At 38.3% G+C, this 23,194-nt stretch overlaps 1 protein-coding gene across 1 annotated transcript in view; it reads left to right on the plus strand.

The window, feature by feature from the left end:
• Positions 1 to 20,187: 20,187 nt before the first annotated feature.
• Positions 20,188 to 23,194, plus strand: part of PSMD14 (proteasome 26S subunit, non-ATPase 14) — a 100,545-nt gene continuing 97,538 nt past the window's right edge. Inside the window, exon 1 of the mRNA XM_047721912.1 lies at positions 20,188 to 20,356. The gene's annotated coding sequence lies outside the window, so the exon portion shown is untranslated. The remainder of the gene's footprint in view (positions 20,357 to 23,194) is intronic.

Consider the following 23,194-nt stretch of genomic DNA (forward strand, 5'->3'; position numbering starts at 1 on the left):
ACTGCCATCCCCTGCAATGATCCCTAAAGATTGGGTTCTTGGCGGTCATTGATTTAAAAGATTGCTTTTCACCATCCTTCTAGCCTGCCGGGATAAAGAAAAATTCACTTTCACAGTTCCCACTGTTAATAATCAATCTCCTTCTGAACGATACCAATGGGAAGTCCTTGAATGCTAAATAGCCCCACCATGTGTCAGCATCATGTACATAGAGTATCTCAACTTGTAAGAGATAAATGGCCTTATGCCAGAATTATTCATCATATGGATGATGTCTTTGAACTCATCCTGATTCAGAGACTACCTAAAGTACTTGCCTTCTTGCAAAACACTGTAGCCATGCAAGGTATGTTAATATCCTCAGATAAAATTCAACTCGTTTTACCCTGGAAATATCTAGGTTATTCGCTCTGAAAGAACTATTAAACCACAGAGATTAACTATAGATAAAAAGCAATTAAGGACTCTTAATGACTTCCAAAAACTCCTAGGAGTTTTTGAGGATTCAAAAGAGTTTCAGGATTCCAGCGCATTCCTCATCCAACTTATGTGCAACCTTGCAAGGAGACTCTTCTCTAACCTCCTTCCCCGCCCCCTGGAGAATTAACCCCTTTGGCTACACAGGAGCTTTCCTTGGTTGAAGGGGCCCTATCTTTCCCATATCTATCTAGAATTGACGCTAATTCTGATACTCATTTGTTTATTTTCCCCACACAAAAAATGCCTTCTGGACTCCTTGGTCAACTCACCCCAAACCTCCAATATTTAGAATGGATATTCTGGGCTAATACCCCCCAAATCTATTTCCCCATATCCAGATACGATGTCCACTATTATAAGTAAAAGCCGAGATGCCTACACCTGTCAAGGATAGACCCACATGTATTTCATATCCCCGTTGCTCGGGAACAGTTTTCCTTCATGCACAATAATAGTTTCTCTGCATGAATTGCTCTTGCTGACTTTGTTGGCATTATTAGCTGTTCATTACCTTCTGATAAGATATTTCATTCACTTTGCCGCTCGACATCCTTTCACAATGCCCCTAATAGTAACCCCATCTCCCAATCCTAATGCACTGTTTTTACACATGGGTCTGGAAAAACTGGAAAAGCTAGAGTAATATGGGGCAATGAGTCAGCGCTTGTTTACTCAGGATTCCAAACTACCCAGAGAGCAGAACTCTAGAGCCTCGATATTAGCTTTGGAATCTTTTCCGAATGAACCCTTAAACATTCTTAGTGATTCGGCTCGGGCTGTCTTTGTCTGCCGAAATATTGAAACTGCCTACATCAAACCCTGTTTGCTGCCAGCTGTTTTTACGCTTTTTGATTCTCTACAACATTTGCTAAGCCAACGTTCTCATGCTTGGGCCTCCCAGGCCCCCTCGTGGTCAGGAACCAACAAGCAGATGCCATGGTAATGATTTTGTTATTAGAAAAAGCCCGTCTTTCACATTCCTTTTTTCATCAAAATTGGAGATCTCTTAGCAAGGAGTTCTCCATATCCCAGACTCTAACCAGGCAAGTTATTGTTCAATGTTCTGATTGTCAAGGTACAGGTACCTCTCCGCCTCCTTCCAGAGTTAACCCCCGTGGGCTCACTCCTAATGAAATCTGGCAAATGGATGGGACCCATATCCCCTCCTTTGGCCAGTTATGTTATGTTCATGTCATTATTGATACCTTTTCCAATTACATTTTAGTCTCAGCCCTAGCTAGAGAAACCACAAAGCACATTATTAAACTTATTTACTACACACATTTCCCATTCTAGGCATTCCTACAACTATAAAAACATAATGGACCAGCCTATACTACTCAATCCTTTGCTAACTTTTGTATGCTCTGGGGCCTTAAACAAATTACTGGAATCCCATATAACCCCCAAGATCAGGCTATTATTGAGAGAGCACATTCTACCCTTAAACTTGTGATACAAAAAAAAAAATGGGGGAGATATGGGTCCTATAGCCCAATTACAGAAAGCAATGCTTACTCTAAATCTTTTTAAATTTAAATCCTGATTTTGAAACTCTGGCCAGAAAACATTTTAAATCTCACTCCCCATCAACAAGATGTGGCCAAGGACTCTGGAAGGACCCAAACAGGGGCATCTGGCACCGTCATGTGCCTCCCAGTATCCACAAGGCCAAATTTGTGACCTGGGGAGACCTCAAAAAGACGACCCAGAAAGTCGAGGAGATTCTACAACAGACTGGAAACCCTCGACTCCTGAAAACACATGCTTGGCTGTGGTATCTGTGCTCAACACCAGTTCTACCATGGTGTGTAGTCTTGTCTTTCTTCTGTGGCCGCTTAGGTGCTTCGTGTCATTTTATTGGGCCTGTGATATAAATCCCCTCCCCTAAACCTGTTACCTGAGCAGATGCCCGTTTTCCTTATTTTCAACAATGTCACTAATGTGGTGGGAGGAATTCCCATGCCCTTTGACACCTCTCATGTCAATGGCACTGTTTGGATCTCAGTCTCACCTAACTTCAGTGTTTATTCCTCCATCCTACCCTTATGTGTCTCCATTACTAATATCTTTTGTGCTAGACCTGTGATTCAGAATTTTTAACATTGCATTCCTCCTCATGACAACCAAAGGGCTAATTTAACCTACCTCTCTATGGGAAGTGTATCTCACGGTGGTATCACCACTGATTTGAGTCATTCCCCCATGTCCCCCTGTAAACAAAATAGCAAATGGACCCCATCTGGTGGTCAGATCACATGAGAGTCTTATAGAGGGCGGGTTCCCCATATTTCACAGCTAGGACCATACAGTACCACCAAGTGGAGACCTGTCCTGTCTTTACTTGTAATGTGTCTTGTAATACCTCTCTGCAACTGGTCCTCTGGCCATTCTTGGACCTTCTACAGTTCTTATCCCATAAAATGGCGAGGGATATAGCGCCCCTCCCGGCTTCTTGACGCATTTCTAATCCAGTCTTCTTTATGGAGACTAGGACATTGATTTTTCCCCTTCAAAGTTCGGCATGCAGTTTACCAAAAAAAAAAAAAAAAAAAAAAAAAGCAATTATTTTGTGACCTTATGGTGGACTCTCCTAGAGCAAATTATCTCAGGCATTCCTCACCCTTTTGTCTTGGTTTTCAGTTACCCGTCCTTGTATAAAGACAAAGATTTCATTATCTCTAATTGCTCCACCTGTCCTTTCATATTCTAACTTGTCTGAACTTCAAGCATCCTCAGTCTTTGTACTAAGTATCCTGCTGATCTTACCAGAGATCGGGAAGGATCCAAATCCATCTGCCTTCTGAGTCAGGCATTCTCTGACATCAGACGCTCTAAGCGCTTCTTGGGCCTGCTCATTGAGGACATCACGCCGGCTAACTCAGTTATTACCGCCAGGCAGCTGCCTCTCTTTCTCACTCGGTTCAGACCGTTGCCTCTGTGGATCAGCTGGCTATTAATACCACAAGGGAATTTCAACTTCAACAAACTATCGATCAAAAAAAAAAAAAAATACTATGACGTCTTCCACATATCTTGGAGAAAAACAAGAAGCCGTAGCCTGTCGGCAAGGTGACTGGGCTCCCACATCCATCTGTATTACCCCCCGTGCCCTGGAAGCAGACCATACATGATTGGTAAAAGATAAAGAAATAAATGCATGGATCACTCCATGATATTTTAACTTTTTTTTTTTTTAAGATTTTATTTATTTACTTGACAGATTACAAGTAGGCATAGAGGCAAGCAGAGAGAGGGGGAAGCAGGCTCCCTGCTGAGCAGAGAGCCCAACGTGGGGCTCGATCCCAGGACCCCGAGATCATGACCTGAGCCGAAGGCAGAGGCTTAACCCACTGAGCCACCCAGGAGCCCCCATAGTTTAACTTTTGACGTTCAGCAGCTACAGGGTCCAATCTTCACCTCATTGATGGCGGTGGAGAATCACAAGCTTCACACAGAAGCGTGGCAATTTCTTGCCAACAGTCTGCAGTGGCTTAACCCGGCCACGTGGTTCTCCGCAGAATGGCGATTCTTCAGAGTTGCTAATGCAATAATAATTATGGTTTTTCTTCTCATCATAGTCTGCAAAACTGGAATAAATGCCCTATCCACTGCCAGAGATGAGAAGCGTATCTGCACAGCACAACTGTCTCAAGAACTACTTCCTCCTGCTTTAAAGAAACAAAAAGGGGGAACAAAGAGCAGTTCTGCATGTGTGTGTTTTATGTATTGGAGCTCCATGGTAAGACTCCATTTAACAAAACGCTCAATTGCTAGAATAAGAAAAAGAAGAGAAAGAAGAAATGGAAAACCACTCTCTCCTCATGCACAATGAGGCCCAGAGCAGTTAACTGATCCATAGTCCCAGAGTTAGCAACATAATCTGGTCTAAACTTGGGCTGTTTTGTTTTTTGTTTTTTCTCTTTTCACTATCCTTTTGTTAAGAGTAAGTAGCCCTTGAAATAAATTCTCTTTTGTAGTAATTGAATAAATAGCCTGTTGACTTTTTCTGTTTCTTTAGTTCTCAGTAGTTTTGATGGCTTTAAGTCTTTTTCACATGTCCCATTATTGATTATTTAATTTCTTATTTTTTCTTATTATGGTACTACAGAGTCTAAAAATGTGCAGGTTAGAGAAAAATGGAATGGACTTTTCAAAGAAATATACAATGTGTGTGTGTGTTTAGGTTTAAAAATTACCCCAAACAATTAACCATTAGAAACATTTTATAACCAAATCCAAAATATCTTATTGTAAGGAGGTGTCACCTTTGAGGCAATTCTGTAGCAGATACCGTGGTAATTATTACAACTCCAGGAAGCCTTTTTGCATGCTAGTCTCAGAAAGTTACTGCACGAAAAGAAATCTACTTATATATGTAAAAAAATATATAAAAGGTTATATACATACATACATATGTGTGTGTATATATATATGGTTTGATGTTTTGTATGTATTATTTTTAAAAGATTTTTATTTATTTACTTGAGAGGAAGAGAGAGTGAGTGAGAACACAAGTGGGGGGGAGAGGCAGAGGGAGAAGTAGACTCCCCGTTCAGCAGGGAGTCCAATTTGGGGCTCAATCCCAGGACCCTGGGGTCATGACCTGAGCCAAAGGCAGACACTCAACCATCTGAGCCCCCCAGGTGCACCATGAATATTCTTTTAAAATGTTTTTATAGCCTGTTTATGTTTTGAAAAATAAAATAAAAAAGTACTTCCTGGTAAGGAAAAATAATCTGGTCTTTATTTAATCCTTAAATTATTTGTAGTCTCAGATTACCACTTTCAAACTTTTCACTCAGTGGCTGAGATTTATTTAAAATGTTACCATCTATCTGTAAAGAATTCTTGTCATTTTATGAATGAATATAAATCCTCTCTATGAATGAACTCATTTTTACCCGAATTGTTAGGAAATTCCTCTATTACACTAGCATTTTAAAGCATTAAGCTTATTGCTTCATTTAGTTAAACACAATAATTATAGAAAGAAATCACGAAATGCCAGGAAAACTAATACAAAGATTAAAGGGGTTTTATAGTGAACTAATCTACAAATCAAATAACTTTATTATAAAAATAGTTATACTCTAATAATAGAACTCTTTATAGACCCAATTAATAACATCGAACAAAGATGATCTTGTGTAAGCTACCTCATTAGAGGCTAAGAAAGCTTTTGAAGTTTAACTAGAGCAACATTTTCTGATACTTCACACATTTTGATTTAATTCTCATATTTGTAAGAGGATCAGGTTTATTTTATAAGAGGTTCAGACCTTTATGTAAGTCCTAACCAATGAGTCACTAATGTTTTTACTTTTAAAATAGAAGCTAAGTAGAGGTGCTTGGGTGGCTCAGTCCATTAGGCATCTGCCTTGGGCTCTGGTCATGATCCCATCCTGGAGTCCTGGGATCTAGCTCCGCATCAGGCGCCCTGCTCAGCAAGGAGCCTGTTTTTCCCTTTCCTTCTGCCTCTCCCTCTGTGTGGGCTCTCTCCCTTTCTTGCAAATAAATAAACAAAATCTTTTAAAAAATAGAAGCTAGTTGTCAGTTTGAGGACTTTATGAAATTAAGAAAAATATTTTACTCTAATTCTTTTTTTTTTTTTAAGATTTTTTTTTTTATTTATTTATTTGACAGAGAGAGATCACAAGCAGGCAGAGAGGCAGGCAGAGAGAGAGGAGGAAGCAGGCTCCCCGCTGAGCAGAGAGCCCGATGCGGGGCTCGATCCCAGGACTCTGAGATCATGACCTGAGCCGAAGGCAGCGGCTTAACCCACTGAGCCACCCAGGCGCCCCTTTTACTCTAATTCTTAAGAAGAGAGTAAAATTTTACGCAAGCAGCATTCTACATATTGAAATAGTAAATGACAGTAGCATAGTCTTTTGAATCCTGGAATTTAAAAAAAAAAAGGAATTTTCAATAGTGATCTGATATAGGCAATTTCCTTAAGCGAGAATACACACAGCATCTCTGATCATTTAAGCTAGTTCAAAAAAAAAAAAATCATGGTTTTGAGTCACTATATTGTACACCTGAAACTAATATAACACTGTATATTAACTATACTGCAATTAAAATTTTTGAAAAAAGGAAAAAATTATACTGTAGAATTAGTGAGCCATTAGGTCTTCGCTCTTCTACTTTTTCTGGCTAGTCTGCACACTAACAATTTTAGGAGACGTACTTAAGCTTCTTTCTTCTATAGACTCTCCAAGTAGTAAATGAAAGATAGGACATTATCACTCAAAAAATTGAGTACTTCCCTGTATATCTTATTTTTAATCTATTAAGGACAGAAATGCCTTATACTATCCTTACAATTGATAAAGCCTTCTTTATTTATTGTTAATAAAGTTCTGCAAAATTGTCATTCTGTATCTCACATGGAATAGAGGACATTTAGTGTTTTTCCTGAAATAACTTAGCATTCATTTGAATTCATCCCTTAGGTTTTTTATTTTTCTAGGTTTAAAAAAACCAAATTACTCTCATCTTTATTCATGTTTTCTATTATTAAAACAATTATTACTATTGCTTTTTCTTTTTCTTAAAATGTGGTAATAAATGTTAGATGTTGGATTCTAAAAGGGGCCTTGTCAATGCCAAAAATAGGGAGAGATTACTTTCTTTCATGTGCTTATTAGAACAAGAATGGGAGGGTTTTAGGAAGTATACAAATGGAAAAGATGGAGATTTTGGTGAGCCTCACAATGATAGGTAGGTGGAAGTGGAGGAAAATATGTCTTGAACACCAAATCCAACCATGAAAATGGCCAGACGTAAGACATTATACGGAAAGGGGCAGCTCTTTAGTAAGCAGAGAAAATGTGATGGAGATTAAATGGAAATTGGGTTTTCTTTAAAGATTAGAATTAAATTTGTTGTTTATTAACCATTTTTCAAAACAAGTCAGTCTTTAGCTGTGGATGACGTCAGTCATTTTTCTTCTGAATATACCGGGAGAAAGATACTACATGCTCAATGTTATTGGGAAAAAGGTCATAATTTGTGAATATTTCTGCAAACTTAAGAACATGAAACAAAATATGCATATTTTGAAGTAATAAAATAATGGGAAGATGTAAAAGAATGGCCCAGGTCTATGTTAAACCAGTAAAAAGGGGTCAAATGTCTTTGGTAGTGGTTTTAAGGGTTCATGCTGGAATTTAAAGTATGATAAGCAGAATTCAGGGTTTTTTTTTGTTTTTTTTTTAAGTAAATTTTATGCCCAACATGGGGTTTGAACTCACCGCCCTGAAATCAATAGTCTCATGTTCTATCTACTTATCCAGCCTGGTGACCTACAGATTTTTTTTTTTTAAAGATTTTATTTATTTATTTGCCAGAGAGAGATCACAAGCAGGCAGAGAGGCAGGTAGAGAGAGAGGAGGAAGCAGGCTCCCTGCTGAGCAGAGAGCCCGATGCGGGGCTCGATCCCAGGACCCTGAGATCATGACCTGAGCCGAAGGCAGCGGCTTAACCCACTGAGCCACCCAGGCGCCCCAGATTTTTTTTTTTTTAACTACTAAGTGAAAGGGGTAGATTCTGGAGATGTGAAATACTAGTCATCAGACATTCTAATATGAAATTCTTTTAAACAAAATTTTATGCAAAATGACTCAATATCATGCTAAGTTTTAAAATGACAGCATTTGCTTACACTCTTTTTTTTTTTTTTAAGGGGGGCAGGGAGGAATAGAGGGAGAAGGAGAGAGGGAGATTGAGAATCTTAAGCACAGCCCTACACAGGGCTCCATCTCACAACCCTGAGATCATTCATGACCTTGAGCCAAAATCAAGAGTGTGATACTTAACCAACTGAGACACCCAGGTGCTCCTGCTTACACTTTTATATTGAGCTTACAGACCACCAAGGCAATTCTAAATACACTATTCTGAAATTAAAGATTTGTCTTATAATTAATACTATTTATGCCTTGAACTTGGGGTTACTAGAAGTATAATTTATTTGTTTTTTAAAGATTTTTAAAATTTATTGGACAGAGCACAAGCAGGGAGAGCAGCAGAGGGAGAGGGAGAAATAGGTTCTTTGCTGAGCAGGGAGCCTGATGTGGGACTCCATCCCAGGACCCTGGGATCATGGTCTGAGCCAGAGGCAGCAACTCAACCCCACTGAGCCGCCCAAGGACCCCTAGAAGTAAAGTATAAATCTTTGGATAAGTTCTACGCGTCACACTATACTTCCTATTTTTTAGTATTTTAAAATATATTTTGTATTTTATAATCTATTTTTTATTCCATATTTTTCATTCTGACTATGCTTAGTTCTAATACTATCCTAGGCAAAATTTTGCAGATCTACATTAAGATTTTCCATAAGTAAACATTAAAGTGGGGTGCCTGGGTAGCCCAATCAGTTGATCTCTGGGTCCTCGGATTGAGCCCTGCATGAGGCTCCCTGCTCATCCTGGAAGTCTGCTTCTCTTTCCCTCTGCCCCTCCCCTTTACTTGCTCGCTTGCTCACTCACTACCTCTTTCTTAATTAATTAAATAAATCTTATTTAAGTTAATTAATTAAATCTTTAAAAAAATTTAAGTATTCCAAAGCCAAACTATTTAGAATAAAAGAGAAGGTTGTGAACCACTAGAAAGCAATGAATTGGGCTTGAGATTTGAGTTCTTTAAGGCCCTAATAATCAAGAATAATCAAGAGAGAGTTCCTTCCTGCCCAGTGGAGCCTGGGGTTGAATGGATGAGAAAAGGTGACGTTCTTTGTACAGGTCCAGTACTGTGCTAAGTGCATTATATACACTAATTTCATCCAGTCACATATCCTATGAGTTTAATCTTATTATTTTGATTTTACAGATAAGACAACTGATGCTTACATCAGTAAAGGTGACTTGCCCAATGTAAGTAAGAGATGGAACTGGGATTTGATTCTAGAACTGTCAGATACCATTGCCTGGATTCTTCCAGTTGTGTAATAAGACAGGTAGCGTAAGTTCTTCAGCTTTGTTCTTCCTTTTCAGAGTTCTTTTGGTTTTTCTAAGTCTTTTACATTTCCATATGAGTTTTAGAATTAGCTTGGGGAGGATTGAAATCTTAATATTGGGGACGCCTGGGTGGCTCAGTTGGTTGGACGACTGCCTTCGGCTCAGGTCATGATCCTGGGAGTCCCGGGATCGAGTCCCGCATCGGGCTCCCAGCTCCATGGGGAGTCTGCTTCTCTCTCTGACCTTCTCCTCGCTCATGCTCTCTCTCACTGTCTCTCTCTCAAATAAATAAAAATTAAAAAAAAAAAGAAATCTTAATATTGAATCTGGTTCAGTTATGTAGAAACACTTTGATCCTCGGGGGTTTGCTTTTAAGCTTTTTAAGCAGGACCAGACCTGCAATTAGTCTAAGGCTAATTATTCCCCACTAATGAAGCATACCCTTCTTGGTGCTCTAACTGATGCTGTTTGAATTATCAAGTTGTTTTTGGTTTTGCTTTTTTTTTTTAAGTCTAGCTGTTGGGAATTGGTATTATTCCTAGCCCCGACAAACCACTCACTGTTCCCTCAGTCCTTTCACATTGTTCTTTACCCAGCCACATACATATACTGATCAACACTCAACTAATTACTAAATGCAGTCTCTCTGCAGATATCTGGTGTTCTCCCTGTGATCTCTCTCCTCTCTGGAACACAGCCCTGTGAACTCTAGCAAACTGGTTTTCTCAGACTCCCACCTCTATCTTCTCGACTCAAGTAGACACTTGGGCTCCAACTAAGTTCTTCCTTCCTGTACTAAGGTTTGGAAACTTTCTCCAGAGAGGAAGCTGGGACAACTGGGGGGACTAAAGAGCTCCACTCCTTTGTTTTCTAACTCTCAGGGTTCCTTGTCCTTTGTTGCTTGATGTCCAATGTCTTAAGTTCTGTTGTTCCTTCCATCCCACTAGAGATGATAGTCTCTTGCAATTATTAGAATGTAAACAAAATTGATATGTGTAAATTCTAGTTCATGTGCCTAATAAAAAGCTGCTTGTCCCACACTTCCTCTTTCCCCTTCCCACATAGTGTGGTAAGGAATGATGCAGCAGCTGAGTGGAAGGACCCCGGGCTTCTAGACAGCTTCATGGAGCAGTGCCACCCTGACTCCCTCACCACCTTGAGCTTTCATGTGAGATAGAAAAAAATGTTTTAAGTTATTTAAGCCAATAATATTTTGGTCTTTGCTAAAGTAACTAGATATACTAACCAATATAAACAAGGAAAGTAAATAATTTCCCAAGTTTATGCAAATAGAAAGTGATGAAATAGATTTATTTTTTAAAGATTTATTTATTTATTTGAGAGAGAGCAGGGGGAGGGGCAGAGGGAGGGAGAGAGAAGCAGACTCCCCACTGAGTATGGACCCCCCCCCCCAATGTGGGGCTCAGTGTTAGACTCGATCTCACAACCCTGAGATCATGACCTGAGCCAAATCAAGAGTTGGACGCTTTACCAGCTGAGCCACCCAGGCACCCCTGGAATCAATTTTTAAACTCAGATTTACCTATGACCAAGATCACTGTCTAGTGTTTTTGAAATTTTTGTCATTTATTCATCATTTCATAATTTTTCCCACCCACAGCTTATTTGTGTTATGGTTTATTTAATATTTTTATTAGGTGACTAAAAGAAATTGAGTGTCATCTTAAGCAATAATAACCATTAAATCACAGATCCAATATGCCTTTTACATATTTTTCTAGTATGCATTGAGGCAAGTACATATCTATGAATGTGAAAAATGTCCATCTAAAATTATCTTGTGTACTACCTGTGGAACTCATGATAAACAAGAAGAAATACACTGCATTTTGATTTTGCCTCTCTGTCACTTTAGATAATGATTAGATAGATCACAATGAATGGGAAAATCAGACTACTCGGGTCTTTATTACGCAACATACTTCTCTCACTCGATCCACCAAATTTGAGTTTCCAGGACAGTTGTTAATGAATTTCCTGTGTTATTTACAAATATAATGGACAAACTTATGACTTCTTAATGTTCACTATTGGGGGTAGTGTCCCTGGAGCAGCATTCCAATCACAGTGGACTGCCAAGTCCATGTATCTGCCTGGATCACTAAGGAGGTGATCAAATGCAACCTAGAGTACAGAATGCAATCTAAAGTGTGATGGAAATTATACACACACACACACACACACACACACACACACACATATGTTTATTATTATATATATATATAATAGAGATGATAGTCTATATTATATATATAGTCTATATTATATATATATAATAAAAAATATATATGTGTGTGTGTGTGTGTATAAAGGTTTTAATTAATTATTTATTTATTTATTTGACACAGAGTAGGCAGAGAGGCAGGCAGAGAGAGGGGGGAAGCAGGCTCCCTGCCTAGCAGAGAGCCCAATGCGGGACTCTATCCCAGGACCCTGAGATCATGACCTGAGCTGAAGGCAAAGGCTTAACCCACTGAGCCACCCAGGCACCCCTTTAATATATTTCTTTCCACTTTAGAAAAATAAAATTATAACACAGAAGGAAATGACATTATTTGCACATGAGTTGCTTTTCCACAAAAAAAAAAAAAAATCAGTGGTTACTATGAATTTTGACTTTGCTACTAACAACATCACCTTTCCCATGTGATATATCCTCTTTGGGTTTCATTTAACTGAAGTGCAAAATCAGGAGTTTGAAAATATGCAAAAAAGGATACACAGCACCATAGTAAAGAATGTGCCAGGGGCGCCTGGGTGGCTTAGTGGGTTAAAGCCTCTGCCTTCAGCTCAGGTCATGGTCCCAGGGTCCTGGGATGGAGCCCCATGTTGGGCTCTCTGCTCGGCAGGGAGCCTGCTTCCTCCTCTCTCTCTGCCTGCCTTTCTGCCTACTTGTGATCTCTGTCAAAAAAAAAAAAAAAAAAGGAAAAAAATTAAAAAAAAAAAAAGAACAATGTGCCAAAGTCATGGATTGACATTTCAGAAAAGAGAAGATGTAAATGGCCAGCAAACATATGAAAGATGTTCAACCTATTAGCGATCAGGAACATGCAAATTAAAGCAAGACAATATATTATTTTTTCTCATTAGATTGATAAAAATTAAGAAGTCTAACAAAATTAGTCGGGGGGAAGGGCGGGAAAAATGAAACAAGATGGGACCAGAGAGGGAGACAAACTGTAAGAGACTCTTAATCTCGGGAAACAAACTGAGGGTTGCTGGAGGGGAGGGAGTTAAAGGGATAGGGTGGCTGGGTTATGGACATTGGGGAGGGTATGTGCTATGGTGAGTGCTATGAAATGTGTAAGCCTGATGATTCACAGACCTGTACCCCTGGGGCAAATAATACATTATATGTTAATTTTTAAAAAGTCTAACAAAATTATTTGTTGGTGATAATGAAAAGTGATAAGAAAGTTTGAAGATTATATTGGAATACAGTTTGGTATTATCTTTTTTTTTAAGATTTTGTTTATTTATTTGACAGACAGAGATCACAAGTAGACAGAGAGGCAGGCAGAGAGAGGGGGGTGGGGGGAAGCAGTCTCCCTGCTGAGCAGAGAGCCTGATGTGGGGTTCGATCCCAGGACCCTGAGATTATGACCTGAGCTGAAGGCAGAGGCTTTAACCCACTGAGCCACCCAGGCACCCCCAGTCTGGTATTATCTGTTGAAACTGACAACATGCTTGCCTTAGAACCCAGTCATTTTACTTCTAGGTATATATAGTTGAGAATCTCTTGGTCAAATAGGCATGGAAAACATAGAATATTTATAGCAGCATTGTTTGTAATAACAAAAAACTGGAAACCCAAATGTTCATCAACTGGGGAATGGATAAATAGTAATATAGCCATACAACAATGAAAAATCTGGAGAAGAGATAGGCACAGATATTAGAAATTTGCAAGTCTTCAGAATGGACATAGTAATTAAAACTTTATTTTTACAAAAGTTTTATTTATTTTAGATGGGGAGGGGCAGAGGAGAGAGAGAGAAAAAAAAAACAAAAAAGAGAGAGAGAGAGAGAAAGAGAGCAGCAGACTTCTTGCTGAGTATGGAACCCAATGTGGGGCTCAATCCTATGACCTCAAGACCAGGATCTGAGCCAAAATCAGGAGTTGGATACCTAACTGACTGAGCTATCCAGGCACCCCAGTAATTCAAAGTTTAAGCCTGAATAAAATCATACATAAAGCCCTGTAGAGTGAAAAGAGAAATGGGTGGAAAATGGCAAGAAGGACCAACAAATTCCCTTTTCAAAAAGGCAGAGGAAACAAAGTTATACAAACCTTTAATCATCATCTAATATCAGTTTCCTTTTTCCATTAGAGATTGAATCTATTTTCTCTGTCTTCTGTAAAGTACCTTTCATTAGAAACCCTTCTGTAATGTGCAAAATTACTTTGTAATATAAATAATCACTACCTTTCTTCTTCTGTACAAATATATTGAGTTTTTAAATTGATGATACATCAATTTGGAATCATTTGAGTTATTCTTTTTATTTATTTTGCTAGAATATAGTAAATTGAATTTTAGAGGTTTCTTGAAAACAAAGATTATACTTCATACCCAGTGGTAACTTGAGTATAGACTCTGAATTCTGATTTATACCCTTTATGGTGTCCTTTCTTTATAGATGCTAAGAAAATTCTTTGTTGAATTATTCTAGTCAAAGAGAAATATGGAAATTACTTGAGAAGATTAAATTTTATTGACACCAATGATACTTAGGCCACATCACCAAAAAAATTTATGGCAACATCAGTAGTGCCTTCTAAATTAAATGACAAATTGGAAGTGTTTAACAACATATGGTCGCTTTTCCTTGACATATATGATTAAGAATATATCTTTTTATCGAAATGTAAAATACCATCTGGCAGAAGTAACAATTATTTTATTGGCCTTATACATTAAATTAATTCACTGTACTTTAAAGAGTAAATATTTTCCTATTTTTCCTTTTTCTTGTGCTAGATCTATATTTATTTATAATACTCAAAAGCTGCATAACTCAAAAACTATAATTAGGTATAACAATTAAAATGGATCTTAAATTTTGAGCAGAAAACAATGTGTTTCTAAATTTTTCCCAAACATTTCTTTGAAATTCAAATGGCAACAGCCCTTTTCTGATATTCATAATTATAAAGCTGGGTTATCTGAAAATTTACTATTACAATTTTTTATTAGATACATGATCAGACTCTGTATATGAAAGGAGTTATATGTATATGTATATAATGCTCTTTACAAATAGGAAGAAATTTTTGTAATAAGGATGATGCATTTTGAACAGCTATGTAGTACCACTACTAGCCAGAGTTAATCATTCATTTATCAAACCTTTCAGGTTCAGAAGATACCAAATGAGTAGGAAAGTTTTTCTGACACAATGTATATTACATATTTAATAATGTGGACTTTTGGCAATTTATCATTTTAGGAAACATCAAACATTTAATAATTCTGTGTACTGTAGTGTTCTCCAAAGCCACATTGGGACTAATACAAACAATGGATGCTTTAAACATTAGCATGAAGTATTTGTATCAGATATCTGGCCTTTTAAATTCTATAAATGTGGTTGTTAATTTTTAAAGAATTGATTATTTCAAGAGGAGCTGTATCTGGATTTAAAATGTTTCTGCTATTTTTGAGTACAGTCAGGAAGCAAAGTACTTGGACAAGTAATACTTCAATAATCAATAATTTTTAGTACCAATTTATGGCCAGACCATGTTCTCTGCTCTGAAGAAGTTTAAGGTTTAGATGGGAAGGCAGACAAGTAAAAAAAGAGATTATAGAGTAGGATTGTAGGGTAAGATACATGACTAGTATTAACCAACCACTCTCCTAAAAGATGGGGTGGACTGTGAGGATAGCAGATGGGAAGAAGGACGTTTCAGATAGGAGAAACAATAGGTTTGACTATTCTGAGACCTAAAACAACATGATCTAGCTACATAATACTTTGATATAACCAAAGAAAGGGATACAATAACAAATTTGAGGATGTTTTCCTCTTTTATTATTATTATTATTTTTTAAAGATTTTATTTATTTATTTGTCATAGAGAGAGAAGCGAGAGTGAGCACAGGCAGACAGAGTGGCAGGCAGAGGCAGAGGGAGAAGCAGGCTCCCTGCCAAGCAAGGAGCCCGATGTGGAACTCAATCCCAGGACGCTGGGATCATGACCTGAGCCGAAGCCAGCTGCTCAACCAACTGAGCCACCCAGGCGTCCCTGTTTTCCTCTTTTAAACCAACTTTATGGTAGTATAAATAATATACAATAAAATGTACCCATTTTAAGTGTACTAGTTGATGAGTTTTGACAAACCACAACCACTCAAAAAATATATATAACATTTCTAACAACCTAAAACGTTCTTTTACTCCATGCAATCAGTTCTTCCACCCAACTCCACTTCAAGCCCCCAAGATAACTACAGATCTGTTTTCTGTCACTATATATTTGATTTCATTTGTTCAGTTTCATTAAAATGATATTACACAACATGCACTCTTTTGTGTCTCACTTCTTTTCCTCAGCATGGTGCTTTTGAAGGTAATCAATGTTGTTGCACATGTCATTAGTTTCATTTTTACTGCTGAGTGTTATAGCATTGTAAGGACATATCACACTTTATCCATTTACCAGTTGGGAAACATTTGGATTATTTCCAGTTTAGAGCTATAATTAATTAAAATGCTGTAAACTATCATATTCAAATCTTGGTGTGGACATATGTTTTGATTTATTTTTGGTAAATATATACAGTATAGTTGTTAGGTCAAATGGTAGTTGTATTTTTAACTTTATTTAAAAAATAGAACCAAAAAATAAAAAAAAAAAAAAAAAGCAGAAAAATGTCCAAAGTGGTTATACTGTTTTAGCTACTATTCACATATTATATATATATGTTTTTCATCTTTTTAGTTTCAATTTTTTTTGTGTCTTTGAATCTAAAGTGTTTCTCTTGTGGGGGTACCTGGGTGGCTCAGTCAGTTAAGTAGCTGCCTTTGGCTCAGGTCATGATCCCGGAGTTCTGGGATTGAGCCCCACATCAGACTCCTTGCACAATGGGGAGCCTGCTTCTCCACTGCCTGCCACTTTCCCTTCTTGTGCTTGCTCTCGCTGTCAAATAAATAAATCTCTCTGTCAAATAAATAAATCTTTAAAGTGTGTCTCTTGTGGACTGTAGATAGTTGTATTTTTTAACCCTTTCTGCAGATCTTTGTCTTTTAATCAGAATGTTTAATCCATTTATATTTAATATAATTACTGATAAGGTAGTATTTACACCTGACATTTTGCTCTTTCTTTATGTCATATGTTGTGGCTTGCTGCTGTTGTTCTATTCCTTTATTACTGTTGCCTTTTCAGTTATATATATATATATATATATATATATATATATATATATATTCTAGTGTATCATTTTAATTCCCTTGTCATTTCTTTTATTATACATCTTCTGATTATTTTCTTAATAGTTACTCCAGGGGTTACAGTTACCAAGTTATAATACTGTAGTTCAGATTAATACCAATTTTACTTTAAAAGTATGCAAAACCTTTACTACCCTATAGGTTTATTCCCTCTGCTCTCTCTTGAGCTATTATTGTGATACAAATTACATCTTTATACATAATATGCCAACACAGAATTATTATTGCTTTATGCAATTGTCTTTTAAGTCAAAAGAAAAAAATGAGTTACAAATAATACATTTATACTGTCTTTTATGTTTACTTATGCAGTTATCTTTACAAGTGTCCTCTATTTCTTCATGTGAATTTGTGTTATTGTCTAGTGTCCTTTTATTTTAACCTGAAGGACAAGTATCTCTTGCAGGGCACATTTCCTGCAATGAATTCTATTTTTGTTTATACATGTATTTTGGAAATATATTAATTTATCCTTCATTTTTGAAGGATAGTTTCCCTGGATATAGAATTATTGGTTGATGGTTTTTTTTCCTCCAGTATTTTGAATATGTCATGCCACTGCTCTCTGCTTCCATAGCTTTGGTTGTTAATTTTATTGAGAATTATGTAATGAGTGACTTCTTTCTTGACACTTTCAAGATTCTCTCCTTGCTTTTGGCTTTCAATAGGTTGATTATAAAGTGTCCAGGTGTGGATTTCTTTGAGTTTATTCAATTTGGAATTTATTAATCTTGCTGTGTAGATTGTTTTTCATCAAATTTGGAAAGTTTTTGACCGTTATTTCCTCAAATATTTCTGCCTTTTCTCTTTTTCCTCTATTTCTAAGACTTCCACTATATATATGTTGGTATGCCTGATTGTGTTCCACAGACTTCTGTGACTATATTCATGTTTCTTTATTTTCTTTTCTATTTGTTCCCCAAACTTGATCACCTCAAATAATCTGTATTCAATTTTGTTCTTCCATCTGCTCAGATCTGCTATTGAGCCCCTCTAATGAATGCATCACATCAGTTATACTTTTCATCTCTAGAATTTCTGTTGTTTTTTAAATAACTTCCCTTTATTGATTTTACCTATTTGGTAAGAAACTCTCCTCATAGTTTCCTCTAGTTCTTTAGACATGGTTTCCTTTAGCTTTGTGAATATATCTAAAATATCTTATTTAAAGTCTTTATGTATAAGTTAGACATATGGACTTCCTCAGGGAGAGTTTCTATTAATTGCCTTTTCCACTATATATAGGCCATACGTTGTTATTTCTTTGCGTATATTGTGCTTTAAAAAACATATTTTATTTTGAAAACTGGACGTTTCAAATAATATAATGTGGCAACTCTGGAAATCAGACTCTCCTCTGTTCCCAGGGTTTTTATTGTTTCTGTTTGTTATAGTGGATGTTGGTTTAGTGACTTTTTGAATGCATTCCTTAAAGTCTATATTTTTTGTTGTGTGTGACCAGTGAAGTCTTTGCTCAGTTAGCGTAGCAGTCATCTGATGACTGGACAAAGATTTCCTTAAATATCATCAAATAGTGAATCTCCTAGTCTTCGCTGAGGGGCTTAATATGTGTATTGGGACATGCCTTCAACACTCAAGCAGCAAGTTTACACGTCTATATTGGTTTTCACTTCTTGTTTGTGTAGAGCCTCAAGGTCAGAGAGAGGTGAGAACTTGGGACCTTCTCAGGTCTTTCCTGAGCATTTACACAGCCCTAGATATGCATATGCCCCTAAGCATGCATATGACCTTCTAGATTCCCAGGAATGTCTCAGTTTTTCAAAGTTCCTATGGACATCTCATTCCCTAGCTAAACACTTTAGGGTGGCTGGAAGCAAGGGTGTTCTGAGCAAAATTATGAGATTTTTCACCTTTCTGTTAATTGTTAGGGGGAGTTACTGGTGAAATTTTTAGCAAAGAAGGAGCATGACTGTATTTGTGTAGCTGAAAAAAAATCTTTGCTACTAAAGGAGCATGGATTTAAGGGGGGACAACTGGAGATAAGAAGTTTAAGATTATTGGGGTGTTCTAGGAAAAAAGTGAGGAAGGCTTGAGTTAAGATTGGAGTAGAGGGAATGGAGAAAGGGGACTGGTTGGAAAAGCTCTTTTACAGATTAGACACTTCATGATTTTTAGGGTGATTTATTGGGAGGTCAGTAGTTGACTAGGAGAGAATATGTCTATTCTTGGATCTGAGTAGGGAAACTAGCTGAAGGATGGGGTCATTCACCAAAAAAGCAAACAAGAGGCATAGGTTTGGGTGGACACATAAAGATACTGATCCAAATATAGCATTACCTATGGTTATAATAACTGATTTTTTTTTTTTAATAGAAATGAGGTATCTTTAAGAGGGAAATTCTGTGTAACTATGCCCAGATAGCTTTGGATTCAGATGCTATAATCCGTGTTCCCCTCCATCCAGAAGATTCATCACTACTCTTATTTAGGAATGCTTTAAAGGTGCTTATTATTTGGAACATATTTGACAAAGTGAGAGGAACTTTGTCACCCTAAAGAGAGCCTGTGCCTAAATACAATATAAATTTGTCGATCATCAATCATTTCTTGGGTGGTTTTGGCCTCTGAAAACCTAGCACAGAGCGGATAATGGGTAAAAACGTTGTTGACGCTAATTATTTGGAGAAGCGTTGAGTGATTATTTTTCTTTAAGCCCTGTAAATTAAATTGGGCCTAAAATGATTGGTTTTAACATTTAGGAAACGTTGGTTTCTTTGAAATGCAATTCCTGGAAAACGGAGAAATCAAGGTGGTGGACGGACTGCGCTAAGGAGGAGAAGCTCTGACCTATTTCCCCTCTTTTTACACCTCTTCCTTTTCTGCCTCTCAGACGACCAAGTTGAGTTCAAACCAACCTTTCAGTTTTTGAGTGAGACGGCGGGGAACACCCAAACGAACAGGGTTCTCGTTTCAGCGTTCCCGCTGTTGCATTTCCTACCCGGTCACCTCCAGGATCCGGCAGGCCGGCGTCGCAGATCTCGAGTGAGGCCTGGATTCGCAGAGAAGAGAATGGGGGGCGGGGAGGGGGGTGGAGAGGGAGGATGTCTGAGGGGCGGGAGCGGCCCAGGTGCTAACTTCCGTCCCGCCCTCCCAGCCTAGACTGGAGAAGCACCGCGGCCCGCGCCGACCGTCTGTCGAACTCCTCCCGGGACGCCCGCCGGACTCCCGAGCCGTCCCCAATTGGCCGTCGGGGGAACGGAAGCCGAGGAAGAGCAGTGAACCCGGAAGTGCTTCGCTGCGGAGGCCCGGGCGACTCTTTTGAATGGAATCGGGCTGATTCATCGCCGGTTCGCGGAGCCAGAGCCCCGTGGAGTCTGAGCCGCGGCTACCGCCTCCGCCGCCTTCGCGTCACCGCAGGTGGAGGACGATAGCCCAGACAGCGGCTGGCCGACCCCCCCCCCGGCCTTCAGGTAAGACGGGGAAGGCAGGCCCGGCAGGTCCGCGGAGACAGCGGTGCTAGGCCGCCGCCAGCCCCGCGCTTTCCTGAGTCACGTTGCCCGGCGGAGTTGCCACTAGAGGCCTGGGCCTTGAAGGAGGAGCTCAGGCTTCTGCGTCCTCCTCGCCGGTTACTCGGGTGTCTTGTAAGTTAGGTCTGGATGTGGTCTCCTCTTTCAGGCGTTTCTGCTTCGCTGAATTTAAGGGCATCTCGGGAGCCCTCTTCTCCCTATACCAGGAGAACCCTTGTGTGTGGCGTGTGTGTGTGTGTGTGTGTGTGTGTCTATTGATAGTTATTCCCGTGTTGAAAAACTTCAAAGCGGCAGAGGAAATAAGGGTGAGAGAATAAATACAACTTTCCCGTTGAAGGCATGGTTGTTTTATCACTTGTCCTTCCCATAGGCCTGACCCTTTTTCTTAGTGTTAGGATTTCAATTCCCTTTAAAAACCAAACAGAAACCCCAGAGATGCACTGGTTTTTTAACCTTGAAACTCTTCAAAGTGTGGTTTTTTCTGCTGTGCCTTTTAACTTACTTTCAGTTTGTCTTAATTGTGTAGTTATTGTGAATAGGTAATATTTCCTGTTTTCAATAAAGTAGTAATCTGCTCCTCTGTGTTACCTCTTGAAACTTAATTTTCCTGGGGACTTACTTTGTGTCTGTCAAACGAACACAAAACGCAAACTTTTCGGAAGAGTTTGAATATAAATCTAGTGACCGAATGAAAAATTCTTGAAATTAAAAATGGTAACTAAAAGTTGGTAAAGATTCAGGCGAAATTTTAAGGCAGGGAAGAAGCCTTAAAAATTAACACAGAAATGCAGTTCTAGGGTGAAAATTATTATTATTATTATTTTTACTGCTCACAAAAATATGTTTTTAGTGCTACTAAGTTGTTGATTATGTGTAAAGCCAGAAGACAGTCACTGGTAATGTTGAAAGAACAAAACAGAACAGAATACAGTTTTAGTGGAAATGCTTAAGACAGTGGTGCTTTTCATGTTTTGTCTTGGAAGGGTAGCAGCTGGCTCATTTAAAGCTTATATGTTTTAAACAAATTTAAATTTAATGAGCAACTGCGCATTTGGAAAGATTAAGATACAGTAGTTCAGAATTAACTACAGTTGTGTTTAGTGAAGTGATATTTAGTAAAAGGCCTGAATATTGTCTTGAATTTGCTGCAGAACATAATTACTTATAGCCCACAGAAGAAAGTTTTGAAGTCATCTTTCAATGAAGCCTCACCTGTTGATTTTGGAATATTATGCCCCCCCCGCCCCCGAAGGTGCTTGGTAAATAATATTTTGCTGTTCTAATTGTAAAGCTGCATTTTAACCTGGGTTTATTTTCTTTTTATGCTTGTCATGTAAACCTTATGTTTAGTATGTAGGTTTCGAACTCCTGTTTGAGTATCAGGAACAAAAGGCAATTGTGTTTTTGTTTTTCATTTTATAGCAGTGTTCATTTCATAACTTACTGTCCACTTCTGAAAGTCATGTGGACATTCATGGGATTTATTACTCATGAGCTTGTCATATAGCCAGTTTGTTGCACTCATTTGATATTCATATCCCGCTTTGTGATATATTGTCATCTCCATCTGTAAAATGAGAATTGGATTAAATAATAGCTTCTGGTTCTGTGATGATAGCAATATAGTAACAACAGGTATTGAGTACCTTACAAATGTTCCAGGCACTGTATTAGGTGCTTTGTATTTTATCTTACCACTGACTTGCAAGGTAGGTATTATCCCCATTTTATAGATGAAATCTAGATTCTAGAAGAAGGTATTTTTTTCCAGATCATACAGAGAGTAGGTTTGCTTGCCTTTTTTTTTTTTTTTAAGGTTTGATTTATTTATTTGTCAGAAAGAGAGAGAGATAACACAAGCAGGGAGAGGAGCAGAGGGAGAAGCAGGCGCCTCATGGATCAGGGAGCTCGATGAGGGACTCCATCCCAGGACCCTGAGATCATGACCTGAGCCGAAGGCAGACGTTTAACCAACTGAGCCACCCAGGCATCCTATTTGCTCATTTTTTAAAGACTGTATTTATTTGAGAGAGAGAGAGAAAGAGAGCACGAATGGGCTGGGTGGGGCACACAGGGAGAGAGAGAAGCAAACTCCCCACTGAGTAAGGAGCCCAATGGAGGGCTCGATCCAAGGACCCCAAGATCATGACCTGAGCTGAAGTCAGACGCTTAACTGACTGAGCCACTCAGGTGCCCCTGGAGATAGGTTTTGAAGCTCAGATTCCAGTCAAAGTCTGATTGCCTTCACAGCTTTTCTGGCTCTACACTGCTTCCTTTCACTTTATGTATTTTTCATGGATTTATATCATGCCTCCCCAAATAGACTATAAATTCTTTCAGTGAAAATCACTGTTTCTTAGTGGCTCTATTTCTGTTATCACCTTATTATGTGTGAAATGGTACAGGTTTCTCCTACTGTCTGAAAGTTAGCTTTACCCCACTTCACTTTTATAAAAGGCCTACATTATGCCTGTTTTTTGCTAACAGAAAGAAGTCTGAAGAGGATTTTCACTTTTACAAAATGTTAATTGTTTCTTTGATTTATGTCATTTCCACTTAGGAAAGTTTTAATAGGAACACTCTGCTTTTGGATAGAGGGGGAACCTTGTGTTTAATGAATGTTAGATTGAATGTTGTAATTAGGAAACAGCACAAAAAAAGAGATATTGTGGTAGTTCCATCTTCACTGTTCTAAACTGGAAAAAAATCTTGCTTTCAAAATCCTATTTATATGATTAAATTTAATGTTGACTCTTTCTATTTCTACCATTGAAGAAAGCC

This window comes from Lutra lutra, chromosome 3 (genome assembly GCF_902655055.1).
Source record: "Lutra lutra chromosome 3, mLutLut1.2, whole genome shotgun sequence".
NCBI lineage: Eukaryota > Metazoa > Chordata > Mammalia > Carnivora > Mustelidae > Lutra > Lutra lutra.